The sequence below is a fragment of the Coregonus clupeaformis genome, chromosome 8 (assembly GCF_020615455.1).
Source record: "Coregonus clupeaformis isolate EN_2021a chromosome 8, ASM2061545v1, whole genome shotgun sequence".
In the NCBI taxonomy this organism is placed as follows: domain Eukaryota; kingdom Metazoa; phylum Chordata; class Actinopteri; order Salmoniformes; family Salmonidae; genus Coregonus; species Coregonus clupeaformis.
In genome coordinates this window covers 62,677,913-62,691,564 of record NC_059199.1, presented here as the reverse complement: position 1 = coordinate 62,691,564, position 13,652 = coordinate 62,677,913, and the positions used below count along the sequence as shown (strand labels likewise).

Sequence of the window (13,652 nt, the reverse complement as noted above, 5' to 3'; positions counted from 1 at the left end):
GTGCACTATACCAAGGCACATAGGGAACATGGGGCCATTTGTGCTACAGCCCACCAGTCTGTTTGGATTGAAGGTACAGACACAGCTGGGGGAATCCTAGGATGACATGCTCCAGATTCCGTTCAGGCGTAGGAGAGTCTCCTAAATTGAAAGGACCCTTGAGGACTTTTAAAGGAAAATTCCACCCCAAAACTATATTTTGGTATTTGTTTCATTAGTCCACTGTTGACATAGTCCCACATTGTTTTGCTTGTCAGCAATCAAGTTTTCAAGATATGTAAAATTTCAAAATACAGAAATCATCCCTGTATGATGCATTTTGCATCATATGATGCAAAGTTCTGACGAAGGCTATGAGGCCTTCACAAGTAATATTGGCAAGCGCAGTGAGCAGGTTTTTCTATTCTTCTATTAAATAATAGAAAGAAAATAGCAGAAGTCTTGGGGCTATAGTCAGAGGTAGACAGAGGTAATGAGGGGAGAAGAGGATGGATTTGTGGGGTGATATGATCTTGCAGGGTCGCATCAGTACAGAGGGTACATTATGATGCCTTTTCTCAATCACAACAACCCAGAGCTATTAGCTCAACAACGCCCTTTAGGCCTACTAATGGAGAGGAGAGGAGGAGTGGAGGAGAGAGGAGAGGAGGAGAGGAGGAGAGGAGGAGAGAGAGGGAGAGGAGGAGAGGAGGAGAGAGGAGAGGAGGAGAGAGGAGAGGAGAGGAGAGGAGGAGTGGAGTGGAGGATAGGAGGAGAGGAGGAGAGAGGAGAGGAGGAGAGGATAGGAGGAGAGGAGGAGAGAGGAGAGGAGGAGAGGAGGAGAGAGGAGAGGAGGAGGAGAGGAGGAGAGGAGGAGAGAGGAGAGGAGGAATGGAGTGGAGGAGATGAGGAGGAGAGGAGGAGTGGAGTGGAGGAGATGAGGAGGAGAGAGGAGAGGAGGAGAGGAGGAGATGAGGAGAGGAGAGGAGGAGGAGAGAGGAGAGGAGGAGACAAGGAGAGGAGAGGAGAGGAGAGGAGAGGAGAGGAGAGGAGAGGAGAGGAGAGGAGAGGAGAGGAGAGGAGAGGAGAGGAGAGGAGAGGAGAGGAGAGGAGAGGAGAGGAGAGGAGAGGAGAGGCATCATGGAGAGATGGTGGATACACTGTAGTATATGGGAGGAGAGTGTAGGAGGGGGATAAGGGAAGAAGAAGAAGAAGAAGAAGAAGAAGAAGAAGAAGAAGAAGAAGAAGAAGAAGAAGAAGAAGAAGAAGAAGAAGAAGAAGAAGAAGAAGAAGAAGAAGAAGAAGAAGAAGAAGAAGAAGAAGAAGAAGAAGAAGAAGAAGAAGAAGAAGAAGGAGGAGGAGGAGGAGGAGGAGGAGAAAAAGTACATGTATCCTGCCCCACAAGAGGATCCAGCGTGCTTGACCATGTATACACAAACATCCCGTAACAAAGCCATCCCCCGCCCCCCACTTCGGCCAATCAGATCACGTCTCTCTGTACCTAGAGGGAGCCACCAACACAGAGAATAGTGAGGGGCTGGACAGAGGAAGCAGACTCAATGCTGCAGGATGCTTTTGAGAATACTGATTGGAATATGTTCAAAGATTCATCCACCCAGGACTCATCCATCAACATTGAGGAATTTACATCATCCGTCAAAGGCTTCATTAGGAAATGTGTTGATGATGTTGTACCCACACTAACAATCTGGACATACCCCGACCAAAAACACTGGATGAACGGAGATATCCATACCATGCTGAGAGCCCGTACTGCAGCATTCAATATCAGAAGAACAAACTCTGATGACTAGGTGGCGCACAGCGCATACAAAGCAAGCAGGTACAAGCTCCACAAATCCATTAGAGATGCAAAAAGACAATACAGACTCAAACTTGAATTGATCTTCGACCACTCAGACTCTCGTTGCATGTGGCAAGGACTACAGACTATCACAGACTACAAAGGTAAATCCAGCTGTGTGGTGCCGACTGAAGCCTTCCTCACAGACGAGCTTAACAGATTCTATGCTTGCGTTCGAGGCAGACAACACCGAGCCATCCAGGAGGACTCTCGCTGCTCTGGACGACCAGGTGCATTTCGCTCTCCGAGGCTGACGTCAGGAAAACTCTCAAAAGAGTGAATACTCACAAAGCCGCCGGCCCAGATAGCATCCCTGGCCGCGTCCTCAGAGTGTGCGCTGACCAGCTGGCGGGCGTCTTCTCTGACATCTTCAACCTGCCCCATGTCCCAGGCTGTAGTCCCCAACCTGCTTTAAAGAGACCACCATTGTCCCAGTGCCCCAGAAAAACAAGGTGACATGCCCAAATGACAATCGCTCCGTCGCGCTCATCAAGCATCAGTGCTTTGAGAGGCTGGTCATGGCCCACATCAAGGCCAACACGCCAGGCTCCTTGTACCCACTTCAATCGGCCTACCACTCCAACAGATCCACAAGAAGATTACATTTCTATCGCTATTCACATGGCCGTAACACACCCGGACCAGAGTAACACCTCTGTTCATTGACTACAGTTCAGCGTTCAACACTATTTTACCCTCCAAGCTCGACACCAAGCTCAGAGCACTGGGTCTGGACACTACCCTCTGCAACTGGATCCTGGACTTGCTGAAGGGCAGACCACAGGCTGTGAGGATTGGCAACAACACCTCCTGCACACTGACTCTTAACACAGGAGCCCTCCAGGGGTGTTGTCCTCAGCCCTCTGCTGTACTCCCTGTTCACCCACGACTGCGTGGGTTTTGCACGACATCAACTCCATCATCAAGTTTGCTGACAACACCACGGTTGTTGGCCTGATTACCAACGATGACGAGTCAGCCTATAGGAAGGAGGTAAGTGAATTAGCACCGTGGTGTCATGACAACAACCTCTCCCTCAATGTCAGCAAAACATAGGAGTTGATTGTTGACTTCAGGAAGCAGAGGAGGGAACATGCCCAGATCCACATCAACGGGACGGCAGTAGAGAGAGTCACGAGTTTTAAGTTCTTCAGCGTCCACATCACCGAGGACTTGTCATGGACCAACAACACCACCACTCTTGTCAAAGAGGGCACAACAGCATTTCTACTTCCTAAGGCAGCTGAAGAAATTCGGCATGCCGCCCCGGGTCCCCTCCAAATACTACCGCTGCACCGTCGAGAGCGTCCAGACCGATTGCATCACAGCCTACTACGGGTACTGCAAGGCCCTCCAGTGGGTGGTGAATAGGCTTAGGCAATATATTGTTTATACTGTATACTGGTTACAGCAGAGGCATTCAATCCCCTCCTGGATCAAGATCCTTATTGTGCGTCAATTATTATGATTCACTTGGTCAGTCTATGTCATGGAAAGAGAAGGTGTTCCTAACGTTTTGTACCTCAGTGTACATTCGGTAATACCGTATAACCCGGTATGGTACAGAAACAGTATGAAGGTATCAAATCTGGATAGGCCCAACCCTAGCGGTGAAGATGGCCCAGTACATCACTGGGACCGTGCTCCCAACCATCCAGGACATCACTGGGACCGTGCTCCCAACCATCCAGTACATCACTGGGACCGTGCTCCCAACCATCCAGGACATCTCCTCGAAACGGTTCCTGAGGAAGGCGCACAGCATCATCAAGGACCCCACACACCTCAGCCACGGGCTGTTCACTCCCTTGCTGTCGAGCAGACGGTATCGGAGCAGGAGGTCTGATAACAACAGGCTCAGAGACAGTTTCTATCTACAAGCCACCAGACGGTATCGGAGCAGGAGGTCTGATAACAACAGGCTCAGAGACAGTTTCTATCTACAAGCCACCAGACGGTATCGGAGCATGAGGTCTGATAACAACAGGCTCAGAGACAGTTTCTATCTGCAAGCCATCAGACTGCTGAACACTTGAACTGGACTGACCACCTGCTCTGATTCTCCACACCTTAGCACACATGCACTCACACATACACACACACACACACGTATACATTCATGCTACACACACACATCACAACTGCTGCTACCAGACTCTTATTATACTGCTCAGTCTATACACTTGTCCCCATCCACCCCTTCCCCAATACACATGGAAATATTGGACTATAGATTGTGCCTTCCTGTATTATACTTGTGCTAAAATGTTTATCATATTCTACTGAGCCATTAACTTTATGTTAGTAGTCTTATCTTTATAATTTCTTATTGTTGTTGCATTGTCCAGAAGGAACCTGCAGTGAGCATTTGGTTGACCATGTATACCATGCGTATCCCGTACATACGACTAATAAAACTTGAAACACACACACACACACACACACACACACACACACACACACACACACACACACACACACACACACACACACACACACACACACAGACAGACAGACAGACAGACAGACAGACAGACAGACAGACAGACAGACAGACAGACAGACAGACAGACAGACACACTCACATGCACATGGGCACACTTACACACACACACACACACACACACACACACACACACAAACACACAAACACACACAGACAGACAGACACACTCACATACACATGGGCACACTTACACACACACACACACACACACACACACACACACACACACCTCTCTTTCTGGACCTCCACCATTCCCTCTTTCTCAGAATGGGTAGAATGGGTAGAATGGGTAGAATGGGTAGCTTTTATTAGAATTAGTGCCTGTTTGTAGAATGGGTAGTTGCCTGTATGTTGAATGGGTAGTGGCCTGTATGTTGAATGGGTAGAATGGGTAGTGGCCTGTATGTAGAATGGGTAGAATGGGTAGTGGCCTGTATGTAGAATGGGTAGAATGGGTAGTGGCCTGTATGTAGAATGGGTAGAATGGGTAGTAGCCTGTATGTAGAATGGGTAGAATGGGTAGTGGCCTGTATGTTGAATGGGTAGAATGGGTAGTGGCCTGTATGTAGAATGGGTAGAATGGGTAGTGGCCTGTAGGTATTCTCTAGGAACCCCAGTCAGTACAGTGCTGTAGGCTGCAGGCTTGCTAGAGTGAGTACATCCCTGGCTGATGCTGTGACAGTGAGTAGTGAGGACCTCCTCTTTATCACCTTGAAGAATGATCTGTTATAATCTCCACCCGGCACAGCCAGAGGACTGGCCACCCCTCAGAGCCTGGTTCCTCTCTAGGTTTCTTCCTAGGTTCCTGTCTTTCTAGGGAGTTTTTCCTAGCCACCGTTTGGGGTTTTAGCCTGGGTTTCTGTATAAGCACTGCGACATCTGCTGATGTAAAAAGGGCTTTATAAATACATTTGATTGATTGATCTCCTTAAGTAACAGCCAGGCTAGCTGTTAGCATCAGACTAGCTGTTAGCATCAGACTAGCTGTTAGTATCAGACTAGCTCTTAGCATCAGACTAGCTCTTAGCATCAGACTAGCTCTTAGCATCAGACTAGCTCTTAGCATCAGACTAGCTGTTAGCATCAGACTAGCTGTTAGCATCAGACTAGCTGTTAGCATCAGGCTAGCTGTTAGCATCAGACTAGCTGTTAGCATCAGACTAGCTGTTAGCATCAGACTAGCTGTTAGCATCAGACTAGCTGTTAGCATCAGACTAGCTCTTAGCATCAGACTAGCTGTTAGCATCAGACTAGCTGTTAGCATCAGACTAGCTGTTAGTATCAGACTAGCTCTTAGCATCAGACTAGCTCTTAGCATCAGACTAGCTGTTAGTATCAGACTAGCTGTTAGCATCAGACTAGCTGTTAGCATCAGACTAGCTGTTAGCATCAGACTAGCTCTTAGCATCAGACTAGCTGTTAGCATCAGACTAGCTGTTAGCATCAGACTAGCTGTTAGTATCAGACTAGCTGTTAGCATCAGACTAGCTGTTAGCATCAGACTCCCTGTTGGCATCAGGCTAGCTGTTAGCATCAGACTAGCTCTAGCATCAGACTAGCTGTTAGCATCAGACTAGCTGTGTGTGTAATGCCAGTGCTGTCATATATAGACCACCAGGCAGTATGACAGTTGATCTGATGGGTTTACCCAGATGATATGGCGGTATGGCTGTGCTGATATCCAGTGAGTTGATTGAGTTGCATTGGTCTTAAAACATATAGGCTACAGTAAACTATCCTGTATAAAGCTTAAACCTGTAGGCTACAGTGGACTATACCAAACTGTTTCATTCAGGCCCCCCTTCCAGCATTGGGGAACCCCCGCGTCCCCCCTGCCGACCCCTGCGCGCCCCACAGTTTGGGAACCACTGGACTATACTGTATAAAGCTTTAACCTATAGGCTACATGCTACATTAAAAACTGGGTGGTTCGAGCCCTGAATTCTGATTGGCTGAAAGCCGTGATATATCAAACCGTATACCACGGGTATGAAACAACTTTTATTTTTACTGCTCTAATTACATTGGTAACCAGTTTATAATAGCAATAAGGCACCTCTGGGGTTGTGGTATATGGCCAATATACCACGGCTAAGGGCTGTATCCAGGCACTCCGCGTTGTGTCTTGCTTAAGAATAGCCCTTAGCTAGGGATGAACGATATAGCCAAAATATCATGTCACTGTATTTAAAAAAAAAATTGACAGTATGATGGTATTTGACAGTATTTTATGTTTTTGAATAATAAAAGTTCTACATTTTCTTTATGAGTAGTGTGTGACCCTAGGGTGGCAACACATACATTGTAAGTGATTTCAATGGGTCTTTCTCCATTCTTGTTGTTTATAATAATTTCCAGCATTTCCATCTATTTCTGTATTTCCTGCAACTCATTTGAGATCATTTCCACACTGCCACGTAGGGCTGCACGATTTGGGCAAAAACAACTAGGCCTTATTTTTAACCAAATGTTGCAATTGGCGATTTGACTTGTGATTTAGAGCAAAACACTTGGGTGAACTGTTGGAATCATGGAAATAGAGTGTTTATTCTAATTATATAGTTAGAATATAAATAATATGGCCACTTTGAATACAGTGTTGTTTGACATGACAATGAATTGAAAATGCCAGGGAAGAGTTATTGTGACAGGGTAGGAACCAAAGTGATGGTCAGTGTTTCCTAGGGGATCCTATAATATTTGGCTACATTAAATGTTTCTTAATGTACATTTACGTCATTTAGCAGACGCTCTTATCCAGAGCAACTTACAGTTTGTGAGTGCATACATTATTTTTACATACTGGCCCCACGTGGGAATCAAACCCACAACCCTGGCGTTGCAAACACCATGCTCTACCAACTGAGCTACATCCCTGCCGGCCATTCCCTCCCCTACCCTGGACGACGCTGAGCCAATTATGCGCCGCCCCATGGGTCTCCCGGTCGCTGCCAGCTACGACAGAGCCTGGATTCGAACCAGGATCTCTAGTGGCACAGCTAGCACTGTGATGCAGTGCCTTAGACCACTGCGCCACTCAGGAGTGGTGTAACCAACATACTCATGCTTCGCCTATTCCCCTTTGATTTAGAAGATAGTGTTGCACAAACAACATGATTTAGGTCTACACCAGCACAGGTATCAGGCTGTATTAGCTAGCTAGCTACATTTGCACTGACTCAATACATTTATTAGCTAGCTAGCTATGTTTACTCTGCCTCAATACATTTATTAGCTAGCTAGCTACGTTTGCACTGACTCAGTACATTTATTAGCTAGCTAGATACGTTTGCACTGACTCAGTACATTTATTAGCTAGCTAGATACGTTTGCACTGACTCAGTACATTTATTAGCTGGCTAGCTAACTAGCGATTAACATTAGCTGCTAACACAATTTAGTGACAATTTGCAAAGAAAAGACAAACTAGCTGTTTGCAGATGTAAGAAACACAAACTGATAGTGTAATTATAGAACGCTAGTGGATTTATATTAAGATGCAAAGTGGAAACAACATCCTTGTCATCAACATTGTTGCATGTGCTGCATTGACCATGCAGACCAGGGTTGCCAGGTCTAGCAAGAATTTCTAGCCCAATGACTACTCAAAACCCACCCACCAGGCCAGTTTGCACAGCAAGAGAGGAGTTGCCACATTTAGCCAATAACCCCTTTTTCCATAACGTTATGGAGTGAATTAAGAAGGAATATCATTGTAACTTGTAACGACATAAGAAGCTAAATGTGGTTTTCCATCAAAACAACAATTATTCCTAGCTAACGTGACTAATAAAGGAATTTGAATATGTCGCAAGAGAAAAGATAATTCACCCTTATTAAACTCACCAGATCATTTACCATCAATGGATGTCGATTTAACTTGTTTAACTGCTATGATTGTTAATAAACCCCTTATGCGCATGTGCATAACTATAGATAAATCCAACAGGAGAGTTTGAGGGATGAAAGTTGGACAGAGGATCTCGAAATCTCTGTGCAAGAAACACTTGGACGAACTTCAAAAAACAAATGTTAGGCAATTCCCTGGCAATTGTGGCCTCATCATATGCCAGATGTTAAGACTACAAACCGTGATAATTGGCCTATTTGCGAGATTGACTTGTAATTTCAACAGGTATCGGTTAGGTCTACTGACTAATATCTGGGTTTATGGTTGTAATTCAACTTTGCAATGGTTTAGTTAGCTAGATGCAGGTAGACTATAGGCTACGGTAGCCTAGGCAACGATGTAAGATTAAACATTTAGCAGCTTGCTTTAGTTCAAATTGATAGACTCATTTATTTAACTGGAATAGCGAAGGGATTTCGAGGTAAGAAGTGCTTCTGTTGCCCAATAGCCTGCTTGAATAGGCTACTGAAGATGGAATAGGCTACTGAGGATGGAATAGGCTACTGAGGATGGAATAGGCTACTGAAGATGGAATAGGCTACTGAGGATGGAATAGGCTACTGAAGATGGAATAGGCTACTGAGGATGGAATAGGCTACTGAGGATGGAATAGGCTACTGAAGATGGAATAGGCTACTGAGGATGGAATAGGCTACTGAGGATGGAATAGGCTACTGAAGATGGAATAGGCTACTGAAGATGGAATAGGCTAGTGAAGATGGAATAGGCTACTGAAGATGGAATAGGCTACTGAAGATGGGGTCGTCATTTCAATCACTGAATCATATACTGTATTAATAATATGGATATTTAGGTTACCTGTAGGTTACCTGTAGCCTGATCTGACTAACTGTTACTGTCAATCTAATTCTAACAACAGCTGATTGGCAACTGCAATACTACTGTGACCACGATCACAAGTGATAACTTCCAATTTCATGATGTAAACATGGCCATTAATAATAGCAGAATAACACAAGGATACAACAACAATTCACTGAAGTTATACATAAGTGACACAGATTGATCTGCACTCCAATGCAATTAAGAATTTGCCCAAAAACTCGCAACCCGCGACCAATACATTTTTACCTGAGACATTGTTTTCAAAGTAGCCCAAATTGCAGGAAAAGTGCAGACATGGCAACCCTGATGCAGACTGCAACAACAAATGCGCTCCTTGAGTGACAGGGAGTGGGGCTAGGTCTGTGTGGAAAGCGGCATGGAGAGAGAGAGAGTGCGGAGAGAGATGACTCAAGTAGCGGTGTAAACTATAAAAATGGATGTTACACACGGCATATCACATTTAACAAACCAAACATTCAAATACCGTTATAGAAGGTAAAGTAAAAACACAAACCGGTCCATGCATCAATATACTGGTATGTAATAAAATACGGTATACCGCCCAACCCTTCCCTTAGCCGTGGTATATTGGCCATATACCACACCCCTTTGTGCCTTATTACTTAAGTATACTATACTGTATAAAGCTTAAACCTATAGGCTACAGTAAACTATCCTGTATAAAGCTTAAACCTATAGGCTACAGTAAACTATCCTGTATAAAGCTTTAACCTATAGGCTACAGTAAACTATCCTGTATAAAGCTTAAACCTATAGGCTACAGTAAACTATACCATATACATCTTAAACCTATAGGCTACAGTATACTATAAAGCTCAATGCAAATAAGTCTGAGCATGGGTCAGCTGATGACCAGCTGAGTTTACCCTCCCTAATAAACATTTCAATGTATAAAAGACTACGCTACTGATGGCACTCGAACAGATAATGCTCATGCTGTCACATTTATCTGATGCATTCACGGTATGCTACTACCACATCCCCTTGCATGTCTTGAAACGGTCCCGTAATGCAAGCGCGGAGTGAAATATGCCGCCATCTATCAGCAGTGATGTCTCCATTTATTCTCTCTCTCTCTCTCTCCGCCGTGCCACTCAACTTCCGGTAAGCACTACCGGTCTTTATCTTCTCAAGTGTCGATGTAGTGATACAAGCGGGATTTTACGTGACTCATAAAATATTAAGACATGGCTTTAACAGGCAGGGATGAAGTAAATCGACAAGACGACCCGAGAGGAATTAAATAGCCTATTCTGCTATTTTATTTCGACTTTTGCGAGAGTAGGCTATGCTATTAGGCCTATATCATATCAAATGTAAATAGTATATGCCAAAGCATAGGTTCAATATGTTTTTTTTTCTCCATCTTTAGATTGTGTATGCTACAACACTATAGACCCAGGCCCATATCACTGTCAACAAATACATAGGATAGGCTAAATAACTAATAAACGTCCCGCTATGGGAAAGCATTACCGTAACATAAGCCTCTGAGCCACATGTATAGGCTAATTATTAAAACCATAATCCTTAACGTCACTGCGTCCACACACGGACACCGTCTACCGTAGCCTACTGTACAGCGCATCATATCCTATCACATTCCGCATTCAATTCAACAATCATACAATTCCCAACAACAGCATTACATCGTCTGAAGAGGGTAGAAGAAGAGAATGAGATGCCATGAGATTCGGATGAGAGGAGGGGAGGAGAGGAGAGGAGAGGAGAGGAGAGGGGGAGAGAGATTCCTAGGCTCACACCAGGAGCATCGCATCGTGGATGTTACCCCCATCCCATTATGTATCCATTATGCAGCTTATTGTTGATGGAAAAGGCTACCGTCCAAGCATTGCACAGTCTATAATTCCAAAGCTTGGCCGAGGAAAACAAAACAAAGCATGATCATTAGGCCTATATAATGGAACCAACGGTTCTCCAAGACGAAATTAATAATTTTCTTGCACATCTTTCAGCACATTTCAGAGAGAACACACGCTGTATTCGATAAACAATAGCGAGCTCACGTTCAGAACGTGCCCCTGAAACACTGTCAAACCATGAACTATTAAAAACCGATTTAAATATTTCAAGCAGATGCGAAGACGTGTTGATTGATTGGAAACAAGCATCATTCAATTCATTCAGTTAATTCTTACCCTTTATCTAAAAGAGAGCGCCGCAAGCTCCTGATCACTTAGCGTCGCGATGGGGACGAGGCAGCGAGAGATACCGAAGGAGATGAGGGGATGCTCGGCTTGGTCTGGCTGCGTCCTCCGGTCGATTGATGGGAGATGGGAGAGTGGCTGCTTCGTACACCCAGCTACTGTCTGCTTCTTTCTCTTCTTATGCTGCTACTGCTACTGCGGCTGAGCCCTGCAAACCATGTTACCGTGACACCGTCACTCTCAAGCCTCGTGAGACAACAACCAGCGGACAGAGAGAGGTAGCTAACGGGCGGGAGGGCGCGTGCTTCCACCGGGATAAGAGAGAGAGAGAGAGCGAGAGAGAGAGAGAGAGAGAGAGAGAGAGAGAGAGAGAGAGAGAGAGAGGGAGAGAGAGAGGGAGGGAGAGAGAGAGAGAGAGAGAGAGAGAGAGAGAGAGAGAGAGAGAAAGAGAGAGAGAGAGAGAGAGAGAGAGAGAGAAAGAGAGAGAGAGAGAGCGAGAGAGAAAGAGAGAGAGAGAGAGAGAGAGAGAGAGAGAGAGAGAGAGAGAGAGAGAGAGAGAGAGAGAGAGAGAGAGAGAGAGAGAGAGAGAGAGAGAGAGAGAGAGAGAGAGAGAGAGAGAGAGAGAAAGAGAGAGAGAGAGAGAGAGAGAGAGAGAGTTGGTTTTAGCTAGAAGGTGTGCAGAGGGAGAGTGGATTTAAGGAATATCATCTTATCAATTTGACAAGCCTACAATAGGCAAACAATGACCAGGTGTCATATTAAAGTTTGGATGAATGTTGTTTTATAGCACACTATTACTTATACAACTGATATAAGGACCAGACATGAGATGAAGTAGAAATTAACGTGGGCATTGTTTATTGCGTTTCACACAAAATGACAAGACATTCCAAGCGTTCCAATGTAAGTAAGCAGAATGGGCATTACATGTACCCTGAAAGGACAACTAGAATATCAATACACAACATATTCCTCCCCCTTTACCTTTGATGCCTCATAAGGAAAAAGTAAATATTCACTGTTTTGCATATTATTTTATTTACAGTCTTTATCAGTAAAGAAACATATTTATTTATTTTGAATATAATTGTTATCTTAGTGTAACAATGGAACTTTTTCAGAATTGTATTTCCTGAACTAGGGAAAAAGGGGTAGACTGCCTCAGTTCCCAGACTTAACCCTGGGGTGTTGGAGGTTAGTTTAACCCTGGGGTGTTGGAGGTTAGTTTAACCTCGGGGTGTTGGAGGTTAGTTTAACCCTGGGGTGTTGGAGGTTAGTTTAACCCTGGGGTGTTGGAGGTTAGTTTAACCCTGGGGTGTTGGAGGTTAGTTTAACCCTGGGGTGTTGGAGGTTAGTTTAACCCTGGGGTGTTGGAGGTTAGTTTAACCCTGGGGTGTTGGAGGTTAGTTTAACCCTGGGGTGTTGGAGGTTAGTTTAACCCTGGGGTGTTGGAGGTTAGTTTAACCCTGGGGTGTTGGAGGTTAGTTTAACCCTGGGGTGTTGGAGGTTAGTTTAACCCTGGGGTGTTGGAGGTTAGTTTAACCCTGGGGTGTTGGAGGTTAGTTTAACCCTGGGGTGTTGGAGGTTAGTTTAACCCTGGGGTGTTGGAGGTTAGTTTAACCCTGGGGTGTTGGAGGTTAGTTTAACCCTGGGGTGTTGGAGGTTAGTTTAACCCTGGGGTGTTGGAGGTTAGTTTAACCCTGGGGTGTTGGAGGTTAGTTTAACCCTGGGGTGTTGGAGGTTAGTTTAACCCCGGGGTGTTGGAGGTTAGTTTAACCCCGGGGTGTTGGAGGTTAGTTTAACCCTGGGGTGTTGGAGGTTAGTTTAACCCTGGGGTGTTGGAGGTTAGTTTAACCCTGGGGTGTTGGAGGTTAGTTTAACCCCGGGGTGCTGGAGGTTAGTTTAACCCTGGGGTGTTGGAGGTTAGTTTAACCCTGGGGTGTTGGAGGTTAGTTTAACCCTGGGGTGTTGGAGGTTAGTTTAACCCTGGGGTGTTGGAGGTTAGTTTAACCCTGGGGTGTTGGAGGTTAGTCTCTGAACTAACTGTACAACCTTTCAGGGGGTTGTCTTTCTCTTGCAGGGTAATGACGAAGTACAGGTGAGTGAGTCTACAGTCACATTGTCTCTGAGTCTGAGTGGTGATGGTGTATGCCCTGACCGGGGCGCAACAGTACCCCGAGTAGGTACTCTGGCTGGTTCAGGTGAGTCTGGAGCATTCTGGCTGGTTCAGGTGAGTCTGGAACATTCTGGCTGGTTCAGGTAAGTCTGGAGCATTCTGTCTGGTTCAGGTGAGTCCGGAACATTCTGGCTGGTTCAGGTGAGTCTGGAATATTCTGGCTCATTCAGGTGAGTCCGGAG

General features: G+C 45.3%; 1 protein-coding gene across 1 annotated transcript in view; it reads right to left on the bottom strand.

The window, feature by feature from the left end:
- LOC121572214 (hippocalcin-like protein 1) overlaps positions 1-11,623 on the bottom strand; it is a 74,468-nt gene extending 62,845 nt beyond the window's left edge. The window contains exon 1 of the mRNA XM_041884151.2: positions 11,286-11,623. The gene's annotated coding sequence lies outside the window, so the exon portion shown is untranslated. The remainder of the gene's footprint in view (positions 1-11,285) is intronic.
- Positions 11,624-13,652: the final 2,029 nt, after the last annotated feature.